At 41.3% G+C, this 25,658-nt stretch overlaps 1 protein-coding gene across 1 annotated transcript in view; it reads left to right on the forward strand.

The window, feature by feature from the left end:
* Positions 1-25,658, forward strand: part of LOC122794026 (ryanodine receptor 1-like) — a 2,146,276-nt gene that overhangs the window by 859,910 nt on the left and 1,260,708 nt on the right.

Below are 25,658 nucleotides of genomic sequence, written 5' to 3' on the forward strand. Positions count from 1 at the left end.
GAAAGGGGGCATATCTCTCAGTTCAGCTCCTCTCGGCCTTTCCATTGTATCTGTGGCCATTGGATCTCATTTTCTTTACCTTGTCAGAGAGCCTAAACTCATCTTTTCCTCAAGGGACCAGAGACTTTTCTGACCATTCCCCATCTAAATAACTCAGGAAGCGCAAGCACAAGAGTAGGCAATTAGACTCCGCTTAGGAGTCAGTCACCTAAGATACTGACCTCAATGAAGATGAAGGGCAGACTAGATCTCTCACTGAGGACACGTCCTTTGGAGAGTTAGAGGAGTTATTAAGACAAAGGAAGTCCACTAATAAAGAGGTGCTTTTTGAGGCTTTTGGAGTGGATCCATCTACCTCCTGGTTGGTCCCACCTGCTGATCGACTTAACATTACTTTGAAGAGGGCTTGACAGGATTTTGATGTGGATCTGATTCCACACAAACCAGACAAAATGGTTTCCCATTCCAAGGATTAACCACAGTTTGACAAAGTTCCTGTTACAGATTATATTATTATTGTTGCAGCAGCCACCAAGAAGGAGCTATCAGAGGTGAGCTCCACAGTCCATCTGCCTAACAGAGTTGAGAGTACTGGATCATTTTGGGAAGGATGTTTATGCTTTGGGGACCTTTTTCCTTAGAGCATTGAAATGCATTTATCACATCACCAGGTTCCAAAGGAAACTAGGTAGTAAACCAATAAATGGAGGCCTCAAACAAGAAGAGCATGGAATCGCAGCTGCTAACTGTGTTGTCTGTCATTAATGTTGCCATGAGACAAAGTTCTAATGCATTGTTCGGGGTATCAAGAACAGCAGGTACTGGCATTGCTCCACATCGTCATGTTTGGCTGTGGCTCTGTGATTCTGAGGACAACTTCAGAGCATCCTTCCTTAATGACCCTTATGACAGATCATATTTATTTAGGCCTAAAGTCAAAGGTACATTGTGTAAGAGCAAGCAAGAGGGCAGACTGCCATGGAAGTCCATTTTTCCAACCCTCAAAGACCTTTCTCTGGGATTCAAAGGGGAGGATAATGCCTTTGTTTCAAAAAGCCATAGCAATTCATATATGATTCCTTCTGTGACAGAGCCCACCAAGGCAGAGGAGGGAATTCCAGAGGTCACCACCCTGGAGCCTGCAAAATTAAGAACTTAGAAGTCCATTTTCTGAAAAACTCTTTCAGCTTTCCTAAAGAATCCCCTGTCCTTTCCCCTCTGGGCAGTCAGGGGACACCTACTAAACTGGATGGCCATCACCCAGGATTTTTGGGTGAAGAGAATCATATCCAGGTGCTAAATAATTCCACCTCATGGAAGGCTCACAGCACCTTGTGGGAAGTTAGCATAATGGTTAAGGTGTTTACCTTACAAACACAACATGTAGGGTTTGATTCTCGCATAGGGTAATTGGCTAGGCTTAAAATGGCCACAAGGTCAGTTAGTCTAGTATTAGTCTATGAACCTATTTCAGCCCAAGCCAACCCCTTCTTACAAGACCCATCCAGATGTTCCACCATGGCAAAGAAGTGTTGCAACCCAAGAAGTCTCACAGCTGCTAAAAAAAGAAGAGTCACCCAAGAGGTCCCAGAAGATGACAAAGGGTCTGGAGACCTCTCAGGATTCTTTTTAGTTCTGAAAAAGAATAAGAACCACACACCTGTTTTGGACCACGGCAATCTAAACTTATTTGTTAAGAAGACCAGTTTTTGGATGATAATGGTGCAATTTATTCTTTCCCTCCTTGGGTTGGGGTACTGGATGTGCTCTGTAGACCTTCAGAATGCATGTTACCATATGAAGATTGCACAGTAGTCCAGAAGGTACCTCTTCTTCTGCCTGGGAGCCAGTCATTATAAGTTCTGGGTTCTACTATTTGGAGTTACCGCAGTCCCCTGATGTTCACCAGATGTGTGGAAGCAGTGGCAACACATCTGCAACTGCAGAGATTCCAAGTGTTACTTTATTTTTATTGGGCCCCCTTATGTCATTATACCAGCCCAGCAGCTCAGTGCCCCCATGTCCATGGCAGATTGACCATCAAATCTCCATAAGCCCCGTGGATTTACTCTGGTGTGTGCTGGAACCAGTAGTGGACCCTAAGGATGTCCCATAGACTTGACCATCTCTGCTTCTGTCCAGGGTTTTTTCTTGAATGCCCTACCCATTCTTCACATAGACACGGTTGCATCTGACAGCAGGCATGCAATGGGAAATTGCATTGTATTGCCCCAACTCTTAGGCAGGTCACCCAGGTCCTCCCTTGTCTTCTGTTTGGACCATGCTTCCTTACAGTGACATCCCCAGCTTCAAACAGGGATTGTTGCTGTGGGCAGCCATTTATTTATTTATTTGTTGACATTTGTTTACCGGGAAAGTCCACTAGGCCAAGGGAGCCCATTTTCAGTGGAGGCCCGGGGAGAAAAGCTCCAACAGTAAATTATACAAATCTTAACAAATTGTTAGATACGTGCAATAATTAAAACAAATAACAGAGGTATTATATAGACATACAATAGGAGTGTATGATATATTAAATGAATAGACAATGTGATTATATAAAGGCAAAGGAAATATAAAAGAGCAGTATTTTTAAAGATATAATACAGAGACAGAAGCTGGTAATGAGATATGTGTGGGTAATAATATGTTGTTGAAATTTGGTGGTAGAAAGATATTTACAAGTTCCAGTAGGATCAGCAGTGAGAATAAACTAAGTTAGCCATGATAGGATATGTAGTTAGAGTAGATGTGAAAAACAGTGGTAGAGGCGTGGAAAGGGTGCTGAGACTGGGGAGGTAAAGTGTGATGTGAGAGTGTTCAATCTCGCCTTTGTTCTTACACATGGGTTCGGAGCCGATCCTCGGCTCCGTGCCGGCCGACTGCAAGCTCTGCATCGAGAAGAAGCTCGAGGACATCTAATACCCACAATCCCCCTCTGCCTTTACCTCAGATCTAGTTTGCCGCTGCTGCATTCGCATCGCTGGAGGCTAGCTCGAGGGTTTTCAGATAAGATTTAACTTTCTTTTTGTTAAATTTTCAAGAGAACTTGTTCAAAATCACTAGTTATTATATTTAGTGTAGTGTGTGTGTGTAGAGAGAGAAATTCTCGGTACCGTTAACTTAGTTTAACTTCTTTTAACTGGTATAGAGTTTTTCGGGGCCTACCACCCCTACTTGGATTGACAAACGGACTGACATATTACCGGATTTGACTCTTTTTTTTTCTCTGGATTGACTATTACTGGACTTGACTTTTTTCTCTTACTTCAAAATGTCTGAGAAAATAAAATCTGGATTCAAACGTTGCCAGTGTGGCCAAAAGATGTCGGTCACGGACAACCACAGTTCCTGTGTCTACTGCCTTGGCCCTCTCCACTTACAAGAGGACTGTTCTATTTGTCACTCTTTTAGTGGGAGGGTCATGACAGATAGGCGCAGGAAACTGATGGATAGAGGTTTATTGAAACCCTCTTTCCAGGAGGCTCTGGATGCTTCAGACCAGGCATCCAAATCCTCGAAGGAATCGAAGACGTTGGAGCCCAAGTCATCGGCTCCGAGCTCTTCGGGTAAAGTTAGATCATCGGTTCCACAGACTTGGGGCCGAGTGTTCAACTGTTGGCAGTTTCGAGCCTCGAGTCTTGGAACGGTGGGAGCTCCCTCCACCGACTCTGTTGAGGTCGGCTCCGTCTTCGATCCCTTCGACTCGTTCTTCCAGGCCCCTTTCCGACACCGATGTGGACCGTGTGGTGCAGAAATTGATGGAGCATACGGCCCTATCCAAGCTTATCTCGGTCTCCTCTCAGTTGATGTCGAGACTTGAAGGCCTGCCACTATCTCCATCTGTTCCTCCTCTGAGACCTGTCCAGTCTTGAGCCGGAAGAAGCTGAACTGATGATTGTGGAGCCCTCGGTGCCAGAACCGTCTTTTCTCGGTCGGCACCGTTCACCTCGACTCCATCCGATCCGGTACTGGAGTCTCGGGGCCGAAGATCCATTCTTGGTTCCGGGACCGAGAGTCGGACCGATGTTTCGGTTCCGGCGCTCCCTCTCGGAGCCTCGGCGGATCGACTCGGTTCCGTCCTCGGGTCGGTGCCTTCGGTTCCTGTTTCGGGATTCTTCCCATTTCTTGAACCGGAGATACCTCGACTTCGGGACCGGGGCCTTCGACCTCATGAGGAAGGTGTTGTCTACCGGACAACCACATCAGCAGGAACAGCTTCTCCTCCCACAAAGGACCGTTATCCTCCTCTGCACCCACGGCCACATCCAAGCGTCGGGCACCAGTGTCTCAGCCACCCCTGGAGGTGCCCCTCTTCCTCGGAGGCTTCTTTGGATGCTCCCCACGAAGAAGTCCCTAGGAAAAGATTGTGTAAGAGGAGACACTTGGATTCTCCACAAGAATCCTTGACATCTGATACTGACTTAGATGAGTCGGAAGGGTCCCTAAGTCACCTTCAGAAGATGTCTCTTTTTCTGACATCTTGGAGATCCTAAAACAGAGAGGTGACTGGCAATCCCTCCCCCCTTCTGAGGATGAGTCAGTTTTGCTGAAGGCATTTGGTGCTCGCCCTTCCTCCTCCTGGGTCACTCCGTCCTTCGATGAGTTAATGGAGTTGATTGCTCGAAGGGCGTGGGAGACACCTGACACGGTGGAACCAGTCCCTAGGAAGCCAAATAAGTACATTACGGCACCACAGGACAAGGCTTACCTCACCAAAGGAGTTCCAGTAGGCGCCATGGTGGTGGCAGCGGCCACGAAAAAGGAGATGTCGGAGTCTTCCTCATCTGTCCATCCGCCTAACAATGATTCTAGGACCATGGACAGATACGGGAAGCGCATTTTCAGTTCAGCGGCTTTCTCTATGCGTTCCCTGAACTATTTGACTCATTTTACACGTTTACAGAGGATCTAGTCAAAGAGTTGGGAGATACCCTCCAGGGTACTACAGATGCTGCTGTTTCAGAGAAAGTTACAGCACATCTCAACACCCTTACATCCATTGTAAACTCGTCCATGAGGCTGATATCCTACGCAGCCGAAGGATCGAGTAGAGCAGCGGCTTCAGCGATTGCTCTTCGTAGGCAATCCTGGATGCGCTTATGTTCGTTCGGAAGCCTTCAAGTCTTCCTTTACTAACGCCCCATTTGATGGAGCCACACTTTTGGCCCTAAAGTAAAGGAGACCCTTACCGGTGTGAACAGGAGGGAAAGACTCTGTCTGCTGTTGGAGTCCGTTTTCCACCCTTCCAGACCGTACCCCAAAGGGCAGCGTGGTGGGAAAATGTGGTTTGAAAACCCCAAGGATCTTTCCCAAACACACAGGGTGATGCCCCTCTAGAGGCAGAGGGGGCAGAGGTGGAAGGCGCCGCCCTGGCGGCAGAGGGGGTCGCAAAACCAAGGTGACAGGGACAACCTCCTGGCAAACCTTTCAGCACTCCTGAGAGGAGGCCCGACTGTCCTGCTCTGGAGGCAGTCGGGGGTCGCTTAGCTTTATACCCTCAGGCCTGGCAAAACCTTTCTTCAGACAATTGGGTAAAAGGCGTTGTTACCAGCGGTTACAAAATCCCATTTCTATCCACACCCATTCCAAAGAAAACTCCCAGATGTACCACCCCATCTGCGAGACCCAGCAGCTACAGAAATTTCAAAGCTGCTAGAAAAAGAGTCATCCAACCAGTCCCAGCGGACCAAATAGGATTCGGAACTTACTCAAGGTTCTTTTTAGTTCCAAAGAAAACAGGGGACTGGAGGCCGATTCTGGACCTAAGCCATCTCAACACCTTTGTCAAGAAGGAAAAGTTCGAATGGTCACGCTTCAATCGATCCTTCCATTCTTACGGAAGGGCGACTGGATGTGCTTTCGATAGATCTGAAGGGCGCATGCTACCACATCAAAATGGCCAGGCGTCCAGGGATGATTTGCCCTATCGGCTGGGAGCCAGTCACTATCAGTTTCGAGCCCTGCCCTTTGGTCTGACTACAGCCCCCAGGGTCTTCACCAAATGCATGGCAGTGGTAGCGTCTCATCTGAGGCGCCTAGGATTCCAGGTGTTTCCGTATCTGGACGACTGGCTCCTGTCTGCCACCACCAGGCGTCAACTGATACAAGCCAGGGATTACACCCTACAACTTTGTACACACCTTGGAATTTCAGTAAATTTCGAAAAATCTTTGCTACAGCCATCACAGAATATCTTATTCATAGGAGCGGAATTAGATACACACCATTTAGTTCTAAAACTTCCTACAGAAAGAATAGTAGCACTTCAAATCAACATTTCCCTTCTGCTGTCGTCCAGAAAGTCCCCGGCAAAAATTGTTCTGAAAGTCTTGGGTCTCATGGCAGCTTCTCTCATTGCGATACCATTGGGAAGACTGCACATGAGAGTGCTACAATGGCTTCTGTTTGCACAATGGTCATTCCAACAACTTCCACTGACTCACGAAATATTGATAACGAAAACATGCAAATCACACCTAATGTGGTGGTTACAGACTTGCAACCTATCCAGCGGAAGACCATTTGTGCTACCCGCACCGTCAGCGGCGATAACCACGGACGCTTCCCTGATAGGGTGGGGGGCACCTTTCAGGGACAGACAGTCCAAGGCGAATGGACCAATCTGGAGTACAATCTGCACATCAATGTTCTGGAGTTGAGGGCAGTGTTTTTGGCGTTGCAACACTTTGCTCCCCTTCTTCCTCCAGGGACCATTGCAGTTCAGACAGACAACATGTCCGTAGTCTGGTACATAAACAAGCAAGGGGAACCAGGTCTTACCAACTATGCAGAGAGGCCATGAGAATTTGGCAATGGGCAGAGTCCACGGTCGCTTTCTGATCGCAGCGCACATCCGGGGTCATCCAGCGTCATAGCCGACAGGCTGAGCAGAACAATACTATTGCCTCACGAGTGGTCCCTCAAACAGTCAGTTGCGAGAAGGATTTTTCGCAAATGGGGCCAGCCTACCTGCGATCTGTTTGCGTCTCCAATGAGCGCCAAATGCAGGAGCTACTTTGCCCTATTACCCCCTCCAGGGGAAGTCCCCAGGGGCGCTGGTGCACGATTGGCCCCCGGGTCTCCTATATGCTTTTCCTCCATTTCCCCTGATTGCAAAGTTTCTACAGAAAGCCAACAACCTTCAGAGGACTATTATTCTCATTGCTCCGTTCTGGCCTCGTCAAATTTGGTTCCCCTTTCTATTGCATCACCGCATTCGGGGACCTTGGATGCTGGACCCAGAGCCAGATCTACTGACTCACTCGTCAGGAGTTCCTCACCCATCTCTAGAATCTCTCCATCTAGCAGCTTGGCTGCTCCGCTTCCCTTTTTAGCCAGGTCGGTTCCCCTTACATCGGCGGTTCAAGATATTTTAGTAGCTTCTCATAAAGCTTCCACTACAAAGACTTACACCAGTAAGTGGAAACGTTTTGTCTTTTGGGCGGAGTCACATCATTTGGACCCTGTTGTAGCTCCGTTAAACAAGATTTTAGAGTTCTTGACCGAACTATTTCATGAAGGAGCTTCCCCGGCTACTTTAAGAGTACAGTTAGCTGCCATTTCTAACTATCATGTAGAGGAATGTGGTGCGCCTATTATGGCTCACAGACTTTCTAAAGCCTTTTTAAAAGGTTCTTTTCATATCAGACCACCAGTCAGAAGTCCGACATCACAGTGGAATTTGAACCTGTTGCTCTCTAAATTGATGTTGCCACCCTTTGAACCAGCCTCAAGTTGCACATTGAAATTTTTGTCATGGAAAACTTTATTTCTAGTGGCCATTACATCTGCTAGACGAGTGTCTGAGCTTCAGGCCCTTTCTGTCAAACATCCTTATTTAATATTTCATTCTGACAGAGTATCCCTACGCACTAATCCATCCTTTCTCCCCAAAGTTTGCTCTTCTAATAATATTAATCAGTCCATTGAATTACCCACCTTCTTTAAGAACCACTCTAATAAATTGGAGTATATGTTGCACAAACTGGATGTTCATAGACAACTCAGATTTTATTTGGATAGAACAAAAGATCACAGGAAATCTGATCAACTATTTGTAGCTTTTGCTGACAGCAGAAAGGGTCTTGCAGTTACGAAACGAACTCTTTCTAAATGGCTAACTGACTGTATCACATATGTTTATGAGGCCTCTGATCAAATATTATCAGTGAAACCCAAAGGACATTCCACCAGATCAGTTTCTACATCTTTGGCTCACGCAGCTCGCTTACCACTAGACACTATTTGTGTGGCTGCTACTTGGGCTAAACCACATACATTTATCTCTCATTACAAAGTGGACAGGGTTTCTAGGGATAGGGCAACCTTTGGTTCCACTGTGCTCAAGAACGTTCTCCCTTGAGTTCCTCAGGGTCATGGAGCTAGGGACGCTACCCATGTGTAAGAACAAAGGCGAGATTGAACACTCTCACATAAAGAAGTTATGTCCTTACCATAACGTTCCATGTGGAGTGTTCATCTCGCTTGTTATTACACTCCCACCCTCCACCCTTAGGAAGAGCGTTCGATCTGGTGCCTGGTCTGGAGTATTCTCCTTCTGCTGTTGCATTATTAGTGTTACTATCATACCCTTGGTATGTTTGTATATATGTACTTCTATGTATATAGTTTGGCATGTGTGCGTGCTTTATGTCTGGTTTGCTTGCAAACTAGATCTGAGGTAAAGGCAGAGGGGGATTGTGGGTATTAGATGTCCTCGAGCTTCTTCTCGATGCAGAGCTTGCAGTCGGCCGGCACGGAGCCGAGGATCGGCTCCGAACCCATGTGTAATAACCAAGGCGAGATGAACACTCCACATGGAACGTTATGGTAAGGACATAACTTCTTTTTGTAGGAAGTGAGGAATCAAGTAATGGAGGATTGAGAGTTAAGACAGCCACATTGCCATTGGGAGAAGTGGTGCTGTTGCAGAGATTTTTTTAAAGTTTTTTTAAATTTTGCTGGAGGTTCTGATAAAGATAGGGAGAGAATTCCATACTTTGGCAATAGAGAAGGAATAGAGCATGTCACCTGCTGGAAGTTTTGGTTTGTGCACTTGCAGGAGAAGTTGATTTTCAGATCTTAGTGGTCTGTTTGGGTGGTAGTGAGTTAAGATGGAGGAGAGGGCAGGACAGTCTGTAGGTTTGTATATGGTTTTATGTGCAGTGAGTAGTTGCAGATAGGTTAGATACTGTGGAAGTTCAAGCCAGTTAAGCTGTTGTAGAGAGATGCAATGATGGGAAGAATATTTTGTGTTGGTAGCAAATTTGGCAACCTTGTTATAACAGGTTGTGAGTTTACTTTTTAGGGAGGAATGGATGTTGGTGAGGAGAAAGAACACCATATAGAAGAGAAGGAAGGTGAGGCAAGGGTACACTTTGTGGTGCAGTTGAGGAATTGTTTGTGCCTGTAGTGGGTACCTAATTTTTGGTATTTTTTTATGTTATTATGGATCTGGAGTTGAAATGACAGGTTTTCCTCTATAGTAACTCCGAGTAGTTTTGTATGGGAGACAACTTCTGTGGTGCTATTGTTTTGAGAGTGAATGGTAAAGTCGGTCTTATTAATTAAGAGATTTTTCTTCGGAGTGAATAGTAGCAATTTAGTTTTGTTTGGGTTTAGGGCAAGATGATTATTTTACATCCAATTTTCGGTAGAAGTAAAGGCATTATGGGTTAGTTGTAGAAGTTCTGTTTTAGATTTAGCTGAGCAGATAATGGTTGAGTTGTCTGCATATTGCACAACAGACCCATTATTTTAGAGTGGAATGAAAGTTGTTTACAAAAATACTAAAAATAAGGGGTCCTAAGATGGAGCCCTGTGGAACTGCTGTGGGGGATGCAAGAAATGGAGAGGAAGAGTTGAGCCATTTGGGGGACTGTTGTCTATTATTTTAAGTAGTTAGTGAACCAGTTAAGAGTTGGGGGGGGGGATACCTAGGTGAGAAAGTTTACTGAGGAGTAGAGAGTGGGAAATTGTATCGAAAGCCTTAGAGAGGTCGAGAAACAGTGAGGCTACAAAGTTACCATTGTTCCTAGCTTGATTAATTGTGTCCATGAAGGAGATAACAGCTGTGGTTGTGCTGTGGTTTGGCCTAAATCCATGCAGAGTTTGAGAGAGGAGTTGGTTTTTCAGTAAAAAATTGAGTAGTTGATGGTGAATACATTTTTCCAGGATTTTAGAAAAAGGGGAGAGAATAACGATGGTTCGAAAGTTAGAGGTTTTAGTGTTGTTACCACCTTTGCAGAGAGGGAGCATATATGCTTCTTTCCAAATGGTGGGGACATAGGACTCTAGGAGAGAGCTATTGAGAAGTATGCTAATTGGATAAGCAATGGCTTTTGCTGATATTTGTAGGTATTCAGGGGGTAAGTTATCTGGGACAATGGAGCCAGGTTTTAGTTTTAGGAGACGTTTGGTTATGGTATTGATGGGTATAGGGGAGAAGGAGAAGGTGGGTAGGGTAGAGTTTGTAGTACTTTGTGCAGGAGGTGGAACTAGATGAGGGTTAGTATTGAAGTTAGTTTGGGGAAAGGTGGTGGTGAGTTTAGCTATATTTCAATGAAATTTGAGTTAGAGGGTAACAATTTCTTCAGGTTTTTTGTTGGGGAAAGGGTAAGTGTTATTTTTAGTACCGGGGTTAATTAGGGATGGGATAGAGCTCCAAAATATCTGTGGATTTTGTTTGTATTCTTTTTGGAGGTTTAGATAATAGTTTTTTTCTTTCATTAATTACTAGACGCTTTCTCTGATTACGGTGGTGTCTAAATTCTAGGAGATCATTGGGATCTTTGTACTTCAGCCATTTTTTTCCAGATTCTATCCCTGACGCTCATGGTTTGCTTGGTAGCTTTGGAGAGCCAGATGGCATCCTTATTCTTTATTCGTTTTTGTCTTAATGGGGCTAGTGTATTTGAGGTGAAGGTGTTTGTTTGGTTTTACGCAATACATAGGCTGGTAGCTGGTCACTGATGCTACAGGGAAGTGTGCATGCTGTTGAAATTTTGTTTGGGTCTGATACTAGTATCCAGTCTAGAACTGGGCCACTATTGTTTTGCTAGGTTTGGTTATATCTGTTATCAACTGTGTGAAATTGAAAAGGTTGATATTAGATGGAGGAGAGTGACCTGTGACTTCTAGCCAATTTATGTGTACATTGCCGAGTGTAATTGTCTTGTTATGTATAGTGGTAGATACTCAGGCAAGAATGTCTTCAAGAAGTAGAATATTGTTGCCAGGGGGAATGTAGATGGCTATGATGCAGAGATACTTGGAGTTTGTTTCAACAGAGATAGAAGTATCTCTGCTGTAGAGAACTGAGGGATGGGGTTGGGATAGGGGATAACTGTTAGGGTGCTAGGAAAGAGTATGGCAATGCCACCTCCTTTTTACGAGGTCTGTCGGCTCTTAGGCAGGCATACCCTGGAGGGAGGAATTCTATGCCTTTTATATTAAAAAAAAAAAAGTACATACATCCCAGTTATGAATGTCCACGTTGCAGCCTATGAGAAAATGGTTTGTAAGGACATCTACTACCTTTATAAGGATTTAAAATACAACTCACGGGGTAGCCAAAACTTAGTGGATAATTTAACCATAGGTGAAAGAAGGTGTATGGAAGAACTCGTATTAAATAATGAGATCAGAATAATGAAACCTGATAAGGGCGGAGGTATAGTGATATATGATAGCCAGCTATACCTTAATGAAATAAATAACATATTATATGAATCAGGGAACTACGAGCAAGTATCCATTAACCAAATTAATATTGGATACAGACGAATAGATTTAGCCCTAGAGGAATATTTACTAGATAACCGAATTACTAGTGAATTATATGATTACTTGAGAACTGAATACCCAATTATGGCTCACATCATAGGGATTCCCAAGATCCATAAAAACAAGAACAATCCACCTTTTAGACCTATTATCTCAGGATCTAAATCGAAAACCTTCAAAATAGGGATCACTATAGATCATTGGACTAAGCAAGTATACACTAAAGTGGACCATTTGGTTAAAGATTCATGGGATTTTCTAAGTAAACTCACTGTGGAAGTATGGGATGAGAATTTGACATTTCTCACTATAGATGTACAGGATTTATTCTCCAGTATACCAGCGTCCACTGGTTTAGAGTATTTCCAAAGCAGCCTATGTAAATACTCTGGATGTAGCTGGGACAGAGTAAATCTAATTTTGGACATGATGGGACTTGTTCTAGAACATAATTACATATCACATGCAGGAGAATATTTTAGACAAACTCGAGGTGTAGCCATGGGAGCTTCATGTGCCCCCATATTTGCCAACTTGGTTATGCTCGAGTGGGAGAATCTATACATATTCCCCAGCCAGTTTTACCAGTATATCAGACTATACACCAGATTTTTGGATGATGTTTTTATTATCTGAACAGGACCCAATGAATTGATTCCTTCGTTTCTGGAATATCTTAACCACACCACAGATTTTTTGAGATTTACTTCACATTATGACAAAAAAGGTATTGCTTATTTGGATACATGGATTAGCAACACAGGGACTGGCTTTTCATCAAGGATATACAGGAAGCCTACTTTTTCTAATGACTATATTCATTTTAGCAGTTGTCGTCCTACACACATCTTCAAAAATATAGTCAAGGGACAGAGTATAAGAGCAGCAAGAATGTCATCTACTATGGAAATCATGACAAGTGAGTTAGAAAAAGTATCCAAATTATTCCTGGATCGAGGATATCCTAAGAAATTGTTAGAGAATGTCATTTCGTATGTACAAGCCCAATGGGGACACAAGTATACACCATTATTGGGGATTAGTACAGTGTCACTAAATAACAAAAGCAATGAAAGGGATAGAAAAGTATGTGTGATCAAATATAATCCTTACACCAGTGTAATTATTGAAATACTCAAAAAACACTGGCCATTAATCAACATCTCTGGAGCTATTGGAAATATAGTAGGAACAGACATTTGTACAGTATTCAAAACGGGAAGTAATATAAAGAGAATAATGGAGTATGGAAGGAGAGGAACAAGTGACAAGAGAATGAAAGGTACCACTAGATGTGGTACCTGTAAACAATGTGTATTTATTAATACTAAACAAAAAATTAGGTTAGACAACATTATTAATACTACGATAATTTGCAAAAATGGGAATTACAATACACAACGCATTGTTTATATAGCTACCTGTACAAAATGCTCAGCCTTTTATATAGGCAAAACTGAGAGGAAGTTAAAGACTCGTATTTATGAGCATACGTACAGGATAAAAAAGGGAGATTTAAAAAATGCTTTGTGCAAACACATTGTAGAAAAGGGGACGGATCACAGTTTCATCTTTGCCATTATAGACCAGGTAGAGATCAGTGATAGAGGTGGGAATTGGAAGACATATCTGGCCTGGATAGAAAGTAAATGGCAAATATGTACGGATGCAACTACATCACCCGGTATAAATGATCATATTAGTGTAAAACCCTTTCTTGCATTAAATTAGTACTGCACAAGAACAAACAACAAAAAATAAAAAAGAAGTTCCCACTGGCGGTACTATAATATGTATTACTGACCTATTGGACATTTTTACATACATTTTTATATATATATCTTTGTATATTTTTGTATATTAATGTAGGTTACCCAATTCTCTTATTTTTACATATGTTTATATTGTACATATGAGTTTAGTATTTACTAATACAACCAAACATGGATTATTTAATAGATTAACATAATTCACTTACTTAAGATGTGTATATGTTTTAAAGAGCTTTAGTAATGAACTAGTCATATTGACATGTTTGTAATATACTCCTGTATATTGATTCATATATAATTATACATCTTTATAACATATTAACATACTTTCACATATACTTTATAGACAGTTTTTCCTTATGTGTATATATATAATATGTATAGACATGACATAGAATGACCTACAGTATTTATGCCTGCATTATTTAACTTTATATATTTTTAGGATAACAGTGTAGTCTAACTTTATTCTTATGGTTAGATTTTTCATGGGAAAGATGAATGTACAAGCATTTTGAATATTAATTTATTTTATAAGTGTAAAATAAGCAGACATTAACATGTAGTTAGTATGGTTTCTAATAACAGTTTATTAATAGGTATTTGTTGTTTTTAAAAACAGAGTGTTTTTTAAATTGGAGATTTTTGGCGCCTAAAAGGCTTTAAAAAGAATGGACTGTAGGAGCTCATTGGTTCTGATGAAATCTGCGGTGTGACAGATGAAAGCGCTTAACTCTGTTTAAGAGCTTTAGTGTATATTGCTCTCTCTTTGAATAAATTTCTTGTTTTATTGGTATTCGAAGTCTCGAGTGTTGGGGAATCTGTATCCTGCTATTTTTGGATTTTATATTAGGTTTAGCCAGGTTTCTGTTGTAACTAATATATTTGGTTTGTTAAGAGATAACCAGGCATGGAAGTCAGGAATTTTGTTCTTGACACTTTGGAGATTAATTGTTGTGAGGTTGAGTGATTTACATGGGTTAGGTCCTGGGTTTGGATGGATATCTCCACATAGGGATATGCTAGAATGCATGAAAATGTAGGGAAATGATATGAAGTGTTTTTTTTGAAGATTTATGGGTAAAGTATTGTAGAAGCTTCTTTGTACAGGAAGTAGTTTAATTTGGTGTATAGGTGAGCATTAAGTTTGAAGAGGCTACAGGATATATCTAAGTAGCTAGGGATCCCTGTGGAGGGTGGGGCTGTAGTAGATGTGATGTGCTGAGGAGTGATAGTTACAGGTAAAGAAGTTATTTGAGATAGGAGACAGAGAAATAGGGTGAGGGGGCAGAGAAGCAATAGAATAGGGAGAACCTATTTTGAGAAATGATGTGTGAATGGAGAAAGAGTATGGTAAATGTGAATAGAGTGGTATACTTGTTTAGAAGTGATTAGTTTTTATAGATTTAGATAGCTGAAGTGGATATTGGGTGGGGATGCAGTTAAGTGTGAAGTGGAGAAGAAAAGCTGATTGGTTGACCAAGAGGAAGGGGTGGTGCTATGATGAGAGTAAATGTAATTGATTTGGGGGTGGGTCAGAATGGGGAGTAGGGTAGGGGAGCGGAGTGAGCTCAAGTGTAGTGAGGATGAACGGACGAGGCACACCCAGGTTTAACAGAGATAGACTTGCGAAAAAGAAAAACAATCAGTGAGACAGATAAGTACAGTGCACCATGTAAGTGCAGGAGATTGTTGTGTGAGCATTAGAGTGCCGCAGCAAGGAAAAAAACGGCAGGGAAAGTATAAGGTCTACAGCTCTTGTTTGACATTATATAGGGGGATTAGGTTAGGTAGGAAGTATATACTGGAAAGATAGTTTGTGAACAATATGAAGCTGTGCTGAGTGAGAAGAGCAGCAGTCCTGTACTGGTAATGGGGAAGGAATGTCTATTCCCGTACGGGAGTCCAGAGTGGTGATTAGGGAGGCAGAGTGGGCAGGGGGAAGAATAAGTTAACAGCAGGGATGAAAAGTGGATCATCTTAGGGCTGTGGTGATTTTCGATGTGCCGTAGACATTCACAAACAGAATATAGATTGAAACAGGCACAATAGGCACAAAACTGAAAAGTCTGTACAAACAATGTAGTGAGGAAGACTTCCCAGTTAGCAGGATGGGCTCTCTGCAATGTCACCTTGCTCCCCTAGGATCCTTCCCTGCTATTCCTTCAGTCACCCAAGCACTAATCGAACCCTGGTCACCTGTGTTATAATCAGGGCTTTATACCTCTATGCCACCAGAGTAGCTGAGTGTTACTATATTTACATAAATGGCTCCTCACTGCAAGAACAAAAGAATCTTTAATCCAAGCAAGAGATTTTGGGTGCCAGTTGTGTTGATCCTTGGGTACCTTAGCATATTATGAAAATTCAGCTTGCAACCCAGTCAATCTCTGGACTTTGTAGGTGTCATAAATTACAGTATTACCATTGTCAAGCCTGACTTCTCTTCACTTGTAGGCAGAATATGCTCTCAGTTCTCTCACTGCACCAGCATCTCTCATCATTCATTTAGGGTCCATGTTGACCTAAATGACATTGGTTGTTCATGCAAGATTTTTATGAGAGTCCTACTGTCGACTCTATTGTTCCAGAGGTATTACTAACACATCCCCATCACCACCCAGTTAGGTTATCCTCTTTGTCTTGTCACAACAGCTCATCCTGGATAACTTCCCCTTTGGTTTCACAATGATATCCTATATATTCTCCTACTTTCTATGGCCACAGTGATAATGAACACCTGCCCATTGGGATAGGGCAGGGGACGTTTCAAAAAATGTGGAACAGCCATAAAGCCAATCTTCACAACAGCATTCTGGAGATGAGGAGGTCCTCCTAGTAGTGCAAGCACTTCAGAAATTATTTTCCAGGGATGCAACTTTCATCCAGACAAGCAACACTTCTGTGTAACACATCAACAAACAGGGGAACCTGTTCATACCCCCATGCCAACAGGCCGTGACAGTATGGCAATATTTTCACAGTGCTTTCTCATAGCAACACACATACCAGGTTGGACCAGTATTTTTGCAGACAAGCTAATTCACTGCATTCTCATGCCTCATGAGTTGTTCCTCAACAATACAGTGGTAATGGAAATTTTCAGCCACTAGGGACATCCTTGCTCTGACCACTTTGCATCTCCAAACAATATGAAGTCCAGCAACTACTTTGCCTTCATCCCACAACAGAGCCAGTCACAAAGGGACACATTAGTTTATACCTAGCTCCTGGTCTCTAATATGCCCTCCAGTCTGTTCCACTGATAACAAAGTTCCTACAAAAAGCCACCATGTGCCAAGCAACAGCAATTCTCATTGCTCCTTTCTGGCTCCAACAAGTTTGGTTCCCTTACTTGTAGCTTCTGCAAACTCCATGGGTACTGGATCCTCATTTGGTTCATCTATCTCAGTAATCCGGCAAGTCTCACCTGGACATCAACCCCCTGAAACTAACATCAAACAGCCTTCAGTCCCCAATACAACATGGCTTTTGCCCCTCAGTACAAACAGAAATGATAACCAACTTGTTTCCTCTATCTTGCCAGACCTCTCAAAATCTTTTTGGTACTGTTTTTCACCCTAAATGTCTCCATACCCTCTCATCCTCACAATTTTCTAGCTCTGTCCTTAACTGCTTCACTAGGTCTGCCCTTAATGGGTTCACTAGCTATCATAAAATGTTGGTTGTACACATTAACTTCACTTTAGTACTTCTACTTTTTTCTGCTCATCTCATATTAACTCTCATCACTCACTCTGTCCTTCATAGCTGCTATGGCTCCACTAGTCCAGCCTAACTCATCCTCTAATATATATTTCTCTTCCCTGCCTAACTCATTTCTATCCACTGCTCTTCTGATTCTACATTCTCTCCTATCCGTCTTGACTTCTCATATCTCTGAAACCAAGAACACTCTCTGTTGGCTGGAAAATCAAGGAAAGTCACTTGGATAGTTAAAACACAGTTTATTCCACGATATAAAAGAATATATCTACAGCGTTGGCAAAATTAACAATGTTGAGTCACCGTATCTTCCACCATAAACACCAATAATCCACAGTCAAGCGCTTTTGTCCATCCGGACTTCAAAGCATACTCCTTTTAAAAGCCCATCAACTAATCACTTTAAAGATTAAATAAAATATGCAAATGACATATTTAAAACACTCTATTTTTTGTTAATATATAAACATTAAACTTAAAATATATATGTCCTTTGATCAAAGTTTTTGTGCCCTGTGTTTTAATTCGGGCTTGAGAGAAATAAAATCATTTAATCCTGGTGTAACATTTGAATTATACTGTAGCTGCCATTTCATTTCAGCCCTTTCTAACTCGTTCTTCCAATCTCCTCCCCTTATGTCCTTCGGCACTACTTCCAAAATCCCAAAAAGAAATGTGTGATTGGGATTAATTTTTATATGCCTGTATAACCCGTTATTGTCATCCTGTTTTCTGATATCATAGAGGTGCTCGTATATTCTCTTTTTCAGCATCCTCTCAGTTTTACCTATGTAAAAATGAAAACAAATCTGACAAATAGAGATGTATACCACCCCTCTTGTGTTGCAAGTACACTTTGCCAACTTTATTTCAAAACTGGTCCTTTCAGTATGAACTACAGAAGATGTCAAAATGTACCCTTTGTACTAGTAATGGATTTGGAAATAGAATGTTCTAATAAGAATTTCATATTGTTTTTAGTTCTGTACACAAATGTTGGTTCTGGTCCCAGTATTTCTTCCATCTCTCTGTTTCCTTTAAACAATAACCAGTTTTTTCTAAGGACAGATTTTATCTTGTTACTACTCTCACTATAAGTAATAACCATTGACTGGGTAAAATTGTCTCTAGATTGAATATTATCTTCATTTTCATCATGTAATTTAGCACCCAACAGTGGTTTATATCTTACACCCCATTCACTTGTTACTTGATGGCAAATAGGTAACACAAACTCATAAGGGTACTTCCTTTCCACAAAAAAACCTACCAATTTGCTCATTTCAACCTTAACTAATTCTAAATTCGAGCACATCCTCGCAATACGGACCATCTGGCCCTTTATAATATTCCTCTTTATATATAATGGATGGCTACTCTTAAAATCTAAATAATCATTAGAAAAAGTAGGTTTTCTATATATCCTTGATTCAAAACAATTGTTTTCAACATTCTTAAACAATCAATCTTGTCAACATTAAAATTACCTGTGAATTTAAAATATTCGTGTTGATCATGCTTATTCCACAAGATAAAAATGTTGTCCAGGAACCTTAAATAACTAATCCAGCAGTCCACAAAGGGACTGTTGTGTGTATACTGTTCCTCCCAGCCAACCATGACCAGGTTTGCAAATAAAGGTACGCAGCTAGTACCCATAGCAACGCCAAGCGGTCTGTCTATAAAATTCACCCCTAAAAAAGAAAAAGTTATTTTTCAGGACAATCTCCATCAGCATCATCACAAAATTCATCATAGTGTTACTTAAGGAAGTCCTTTCCAGTAACACTCTGTGGAAATATTCTAGATCAATTTCGTGAGGGATTAACGTAAAAATATCTACTACATCAATTGTAGAAAAAGAAATATCCCTATCAAAATGCTTATTTTTTATTCGACTTAAAAAGTCTCAGGAGTCACTGAGAATGTAATCGATAGTTCTCAAAGATTTCCTTACCCACTCGGTCAATAAACTTCTCCTATCTCTCCTGACCTCTCCTACCTTTTCTGACATCTCCCACCTCTCCTACATCTCCTGACCTTTCCTACATCTCTTGGCCTCTCCCACCTCTCCTTCATCTCCTGACCTCTCTTATTTTGCTTGAACTTGTTACAGTCTCTTGACTCCCAACTATGTTAATAATTCAATCACTGTGTATGTTTGACCAATCACTCTTTATTTATTATGTTAAATTTGATAATGTTGGTGTAGTAGTACTTCTGTAATTTGTATTATCAAGTGTACAATGTAGGATTTTTTCCCAGGTCTTCACTATAAAGGGGTCTTACATGTTCCAGTCAGACATTCCTGGTAAATAAACACATACATAAATAAATAACAACATGTTTTCTCCAATTTCAATGATGGCCAAGAACTCCACTTGAAAAACCTACGAGAGAATATGGAAACATTTCTTTATCTGCCCCCCCCCCCCCCCCCCCCCGCCAATTATACTGGATATTTTGGCAGTTTTTTCTATTCAAGTGCAGGTTATTCTACTGTTAAGATTCAGTTACCATCTGTGGGATGAAATGCTTCTCCCATTGCATCGCTAAAGGTTTCTAATGCTTTCCTTAAGGACACTTTTTTTGTTGCAGCCAGTTATCAATGATCAAACTCAGTCTTGGGACATTACTTTGTTGTTAAAAGCTCTCATACAGCCTCCTTTTGAGCCTGCCTCTACTACCAAATTGAATATTCTTTATTTGAAAAATATTTTTGGTGGTTATAATCTCGGGTAGCTGAATTTGTGAACTACAGTCCTTGTCTTCCAAGATTCCTTATTTGTTATTTTACAAAGAAAGAGTGACTCTCAAACCTTTGTGCCTAAAGTTGCCAGAGAGTCAGCTCTGAATCAAGTTATACATTTACTTGTCTTTTTTGCAAATCATGCAAAGAGGGGAATACACTCTGCATATTTTAGATGTACACCATTAACTGAGAATTTATTTGAACTGTACTAAATCCTGCTGAAAGATGATCAGCTGTTTGTATCTTTTTCTACAATCAAATTACGATCCAAATTTTCTAAAGTCACCTTGTCTAGATGGCTCTCATATTGCATTTCCTTTGTTTATAATTAAAGTGGGTTATTCCTAACAATCAAGCTAAGAACATATTACACTAGATCTATTTCAACTTATACTGCATTTTTCAAACATTCATTTTTTTCAAACATTCATCATCGGATGACATCTGTGCAGCAGTAACTTGGTCTACCATGTATACCTTTGGCAAGCATTACAAGCCAGATCTTGTCTCTAAATCCAGTTTTCAGTGCCATCACACTAAAAGGTATCCTGCCATGATGCCACTCAGGGGTCTTGGTAACTGGGAACACTGAATCAAATGTCAAGATGGCTGGAGGAAACAACATATGATATGAAAGTCATGTGCTTACCTTAATGCTAGATCCTTGTTGACCCTTTCCATTCATCTCAACATTCTACCCTCTTCCCCACTTCCACATTGTCATAGTTTCCTTTGTTCTTCTAGGGGATCATGACAGAACTTACCTGAAGGCTTTCATGTTGCCTGTCTATTGCCCTAAAATGATTCTTTTTAGTGGGGCTCCCTTTCCAGGAGGTATTCCCATCTGCTTTTTCTTGCAAACTCATTGAGAGGAGTGCCATTGATACAGTGTATTTGGACTGTATACTGGTCTTTTATTTGCTTTTATTCATTAAAATGAGTTTTCCTTTGTCCTTTTGGTGCATTTTTTCTGGGGTTTTGGTCAATTAAAAAGTTACATATTGCTTTGCTGAATCTGTTTTTTGTCCACTTCTCCCATATCAACCACTTTAAGCATAACTTTTTCTTGTCTGGGTTTCAGCTGCTGCAATTTCTTCCTTCTGCAGCTCATTCATCAGCACCATTAATTAACCAGCAACAGGTGGGTTAACTTGTTTCCATATGTTAGTTTTACATTTTTTATAAACAAGTAGTACTAAAGCTTGCAGCCTGCGATCTGGTGCTTCCTGATTTATTTGTACATTAAGAGCAGCAGCAGCATAGTTTCATCAGATTTTACTGTATCTGGCCAGAGCTGGTCACATACATTTTGCACCCCTGGCTCTAAGCTTTTCTAGTGCATTGCAGTGAACAAGTATGAGTCCTTAAATCTCCAGCTACACCTTTATGCCACCTGACAAGTCTGCAGCTGCAAGAGACTTTTGCATATCTAGGTGATAATTTTATTTCCTTCCACTTGCCATTTGGGAATGAATTGCCACAGCTTCTTTCCCATGCCCTGTTTAACATCAATTTCATCTAAAGAAAATGCTGTCAGGGTTTGGTAAATACTGCTCATATGATGACCTGCTACTGGATGCTCACCCCCTTGTCTTCACTAAACAATTCAGGAGTGATGGCTCCTCAGTCTTCTAGAATCTATGATACACTAAGGTTACTAGCCTTTGCTTTAAGTTTATTATAACAAAATATTATTCTAAGATTTAAATCAAACTTGTGGCTGGCTGATTCCCAACTTATTACAGAATATCCATCAAACAATTGTTTCCAGTACCTTGATTTTCGTTCAACTTTAATCCATTGGACCATATCCTTATCTGCTGGGAATCAAAAAGATATCTAACCTACAGGGAGAAATTCCCATTTCCATTCTAACAAGTAGTGTTTATAAATCACTGATTGTGTCTGTGTGCAAAGGTGTCCTGCAGTCTTTATGGGCGGAGGAGCATCAGGCATTCCTTTAGCGTTAATCCTGCTGTATGACCCCTCAAATCCCTGTGCTTATTAAGTATCAGTGTTTCCCAGTCCACCTTATAGTGACCATTAAGAGGTTATACAGATTTTTTAAGACTGTGGCTGCTTGATAGCTCTCAAGGTCTGGAACCCAACACCTCCATTTATCACTTGTTAATATTAGTTTGGCCCACGATACTCTGAGTGCAGTGTTCCCACAGAAAGTTCTTGACGTTTTTATTAGATTGTAAAAAGAATACCCTGGTGAACGCATCAGAACAGCTTGTATTAAATAAATTACTTGAGGAAGGATCAACATTGGTAATGCATGGATTTTCCTCTCGAAATCCAGCCTTAAATATTCCCAATAAGTCAAGTATTTGGTACACAGTGTTAATAAATGATCATAGGCTAGTTGGCTGGTGCCCACTTAACCTGATGTCAGTGTTATTTCTTGGGGTGGTTATCCCAGTCATAAGGGTAATTTTCCTGTATTAAATGAGATGGCTTATAATTCAAAGCCAGCACCTTGATCTTGTCTACATTCATTTTATTTACCAATATTTTACTAAAATTATTTAAAATTTATATAAGAACTTCTGTACTTTTGTCCTGGTTTGTCAAGTAATCAGCATAAAGGGATGTTATAAAAATATAATTTGCTCTGTTGTTCCCATTTCAAAACCCCACCAATCTTAATTTTATGCTAATTGCTCAATGTAGAGCACAAACAAAGTAGGGGATAGAGAGGAACCCTGTCTCATCACTCTCTGTTTCAAATTCCTCTACAATCTAAACTGCAGCTTTTACACAGGCTTTTGCTCCCCTGTATAAATGTTTTAATAATTGAATAAACCTTTTTGGGTAGCCAAATATTTCTAACACTTGAAACATATAGTCCCACTATACACAGTCTAATACAGGCCAGGCAAGGCATGTGACCACTCATTCACACATTCTGACTGGAAGTCACCATCCTAAATACATTTTAATGCCTAAAAGGTCACAAACCTCAAACCCATTTGTGGTCTCAGTTGTCCAAATACCTTTAGTGCTAAAAAATCCTTTTGCACGGTCTTGCTGCATTCCTTCTTGCCATGTTTAGTAAAATAAGATTAGATATGTTGTTCAGAACATCAGGATACTTAAACATAAAATTGCCAGATAATTGAGGACATTCCCCCTCTTCAGTGTAGGAGCCTGGCATTATCAATTTAGTGCTCTACCATTTAGTCTAACCTCTGCTCTTCCAGGTGTTAATCAAGTGTACATGTCAGTACTGCTGCCAGATCTCATTCAGCAGGATGTAAGAGTTTTCCCTTTTCTTTACAAATGGTTTCTAGTGTCACACATCAGGGGGTAGTCTCATCCTGCCCCCAATCTCCTGCTGAGATTGTTCAGCTGACAATTATGATTAATCTGGTGAGGTCATAGTTCCAACTCACATAGGATGCTTTGTCTATTAGAACTGTGATCAGTACCAATACCTGATGAAGCTGTCGGCCCTAGTGCAGAGCACTAAGCATTTTAAAGACATTTTCTGTTCCTGGCCTAAAGAAGCAAGGTGTCACCAGATCTCTACCTTCAGACATTGAGGCTCAGGGCATCTCTGGTGATTATAATAGCATACATCAGGCTGCAGTTGAGAGTTTTGCATTGAACACTGTGCTGACTGTAGTCCATGCACAGCAATTCCCAAGAGTAGTTGGTCAAAATTATCCATGCGTGTCACAATAGTTTACTTTGGTACATGAAATTAAGAAGCCTTCTTTTGTTGCTATATATTCATACATGGTCACTATTGACAACCATTCTCTGGGTTGGTAGGGGGGGGGGGGTATTTCAGTGACAAGATGGTCTGAGGTATGAGGTCTTCCTGAGAGTCTTCATTTCACATCTGTCTCAAAGAGATGAGAGACATTCTTCTAATCCTGCAAATGTTCTAGAATGCTCTCCATCTTGTAGTTGTAGCTATTCATGCACACAGCATTGTTGCAGTCTGGTACATTTGCAAGGAATTGAAGATCAAGGAAGATTTGTTGTGTCAGGAAGCAATGAGATTGTGAGAGTGGGTAATTACTACATGCCATTTTCTAGTTGGTGCACATATTCCTAGGGAAGCCATCTCTTTCTGGTGGTGTGGCTCAGTCGTTGTCCCCTGATGCACCACTTGTACTAGTGAGCCGGTTTTGCCAGTGATCCAGAGACAAGGATTCCCAAACTGCAATCTGTCTGATGTCCAGTCATTGCCAAGTGGTGTAGATTTTTCTCTATCATCCCTCCACCCAGTGCACAGAGCAGGAATGTGTTAGTCACCCCATGACTGACCTCAGGAAATGTTTTATGCTTTTTTTTACATGTCCTCTGATGATGAAATTCATACAGAAAGCCAAGTCATTGAAGTAGCCTCCTTCTGACTTGTATAGGTGTGATACCCACTCTTACGGAAATTTTAAATGGGAACCTCTTCTCGGGCTTCCTTTCACAAATACAGTGCTGTCTCACCCTTCAGGGAAGGCATGCCTGAACCTGTAGGTTCTAAGATTAATAGCCTAGCTGCTTTCCTTCCATTATTAGCCAAATATTATGAATTTTTGAGCAGGCTGGCAGCTGTTCCACCATCTTTTAAAAAAATGTAATTCCGAAAACATGCAAAGACAGATGGAAGGGGGTTCTAAATCTGGGCTGCAGAACACAGCATCAGCCCATTCTTAGCCCATAATTCTATGGTCCTAAACTATTTCTTGGAGGTTTTTTGGCATGGGGCTAAGTTATTCAACAGTTATTGCACCTCTGGCTGCTATATCTAACTTGCCTGCTGGGCAGAATCTGTCTTCTTTAGCTTCTCTAAATGTCTTAAAAACCTTTTTTAGAAGTACTTTTCTTCTGTGTTAGTTAGCTCAGGAGAAAGTAATCCTTTCTCTATTTAAAAAGGCACCCTGTGCAGTTAGTTTTTTGACATGGAAATTTGTGTTCTTGGTAGTCGCAATTTCTTCCAGAAGGATTTCTAAATTGCAGGCCCTGTGCATTAATTAACCTTTTTTATTTAGTTTTTTAACAGGAGAAGGGCTTCAGTGAAGATCATTCCACCATTTATACCTAGGTTTGCGACTAAGTTAAACCTAAATTAGTCCATGTAGCTTGTTATACTGTGCATTGAATATAATAACCAAGGGGAATACCTGATGCATAGCATGGGCATACACAGGCAATTTACGTGTTGTGTAGACAGGACTTAGGATTTTAGAAAGGCTAATCAGTTGTTTATTATGACATCCAGGAACTAAGGGGGAAGTTAGTCAAACTTTCTTTGGTTTTCTGGCTGTCAAATTGCATATCCTTCTTTTACCCAAAGTATGAGAAGGAGGCCGGCTGGTATCTGTCTGAGCCACTGGTGACCTGAGTTAGGGAATAGACTCAGGCTGTTAGTAGGGCTAGCCTGGGAGGTAGGATGAAGTGGCCAACAGCCCAGTCTACTACCTTGAGAAGGGTTTGGGAAATTCACTGCCTGCATGACCTCTAGTAAATACTAAGACCCTCATAGGCTAGCACTTCAAGAAGGGCAGCAGTCCTGGCATCACTGCACTAGGCACTCCTCCCTCAGGCTAGGGACATAGACTGATTGATGCATTAATGAAAACCGCTGGTCCCAGACCAACAACTCCCCA

The sequence above is a fragment of the Protopterus annectens genome, chromosome 1.part0 (assembly GCF_019279795.1).
Source record: "Protopterus annectens isolate FY-2018-M chromosome 1.part0, PAN1.0, whole genome shotgun sequence".
NCBI lineage: Eukaryota > Metazoa > Chordata > Ceratodontiformes > Protopteridae > Protopterus > Protopterus annectens.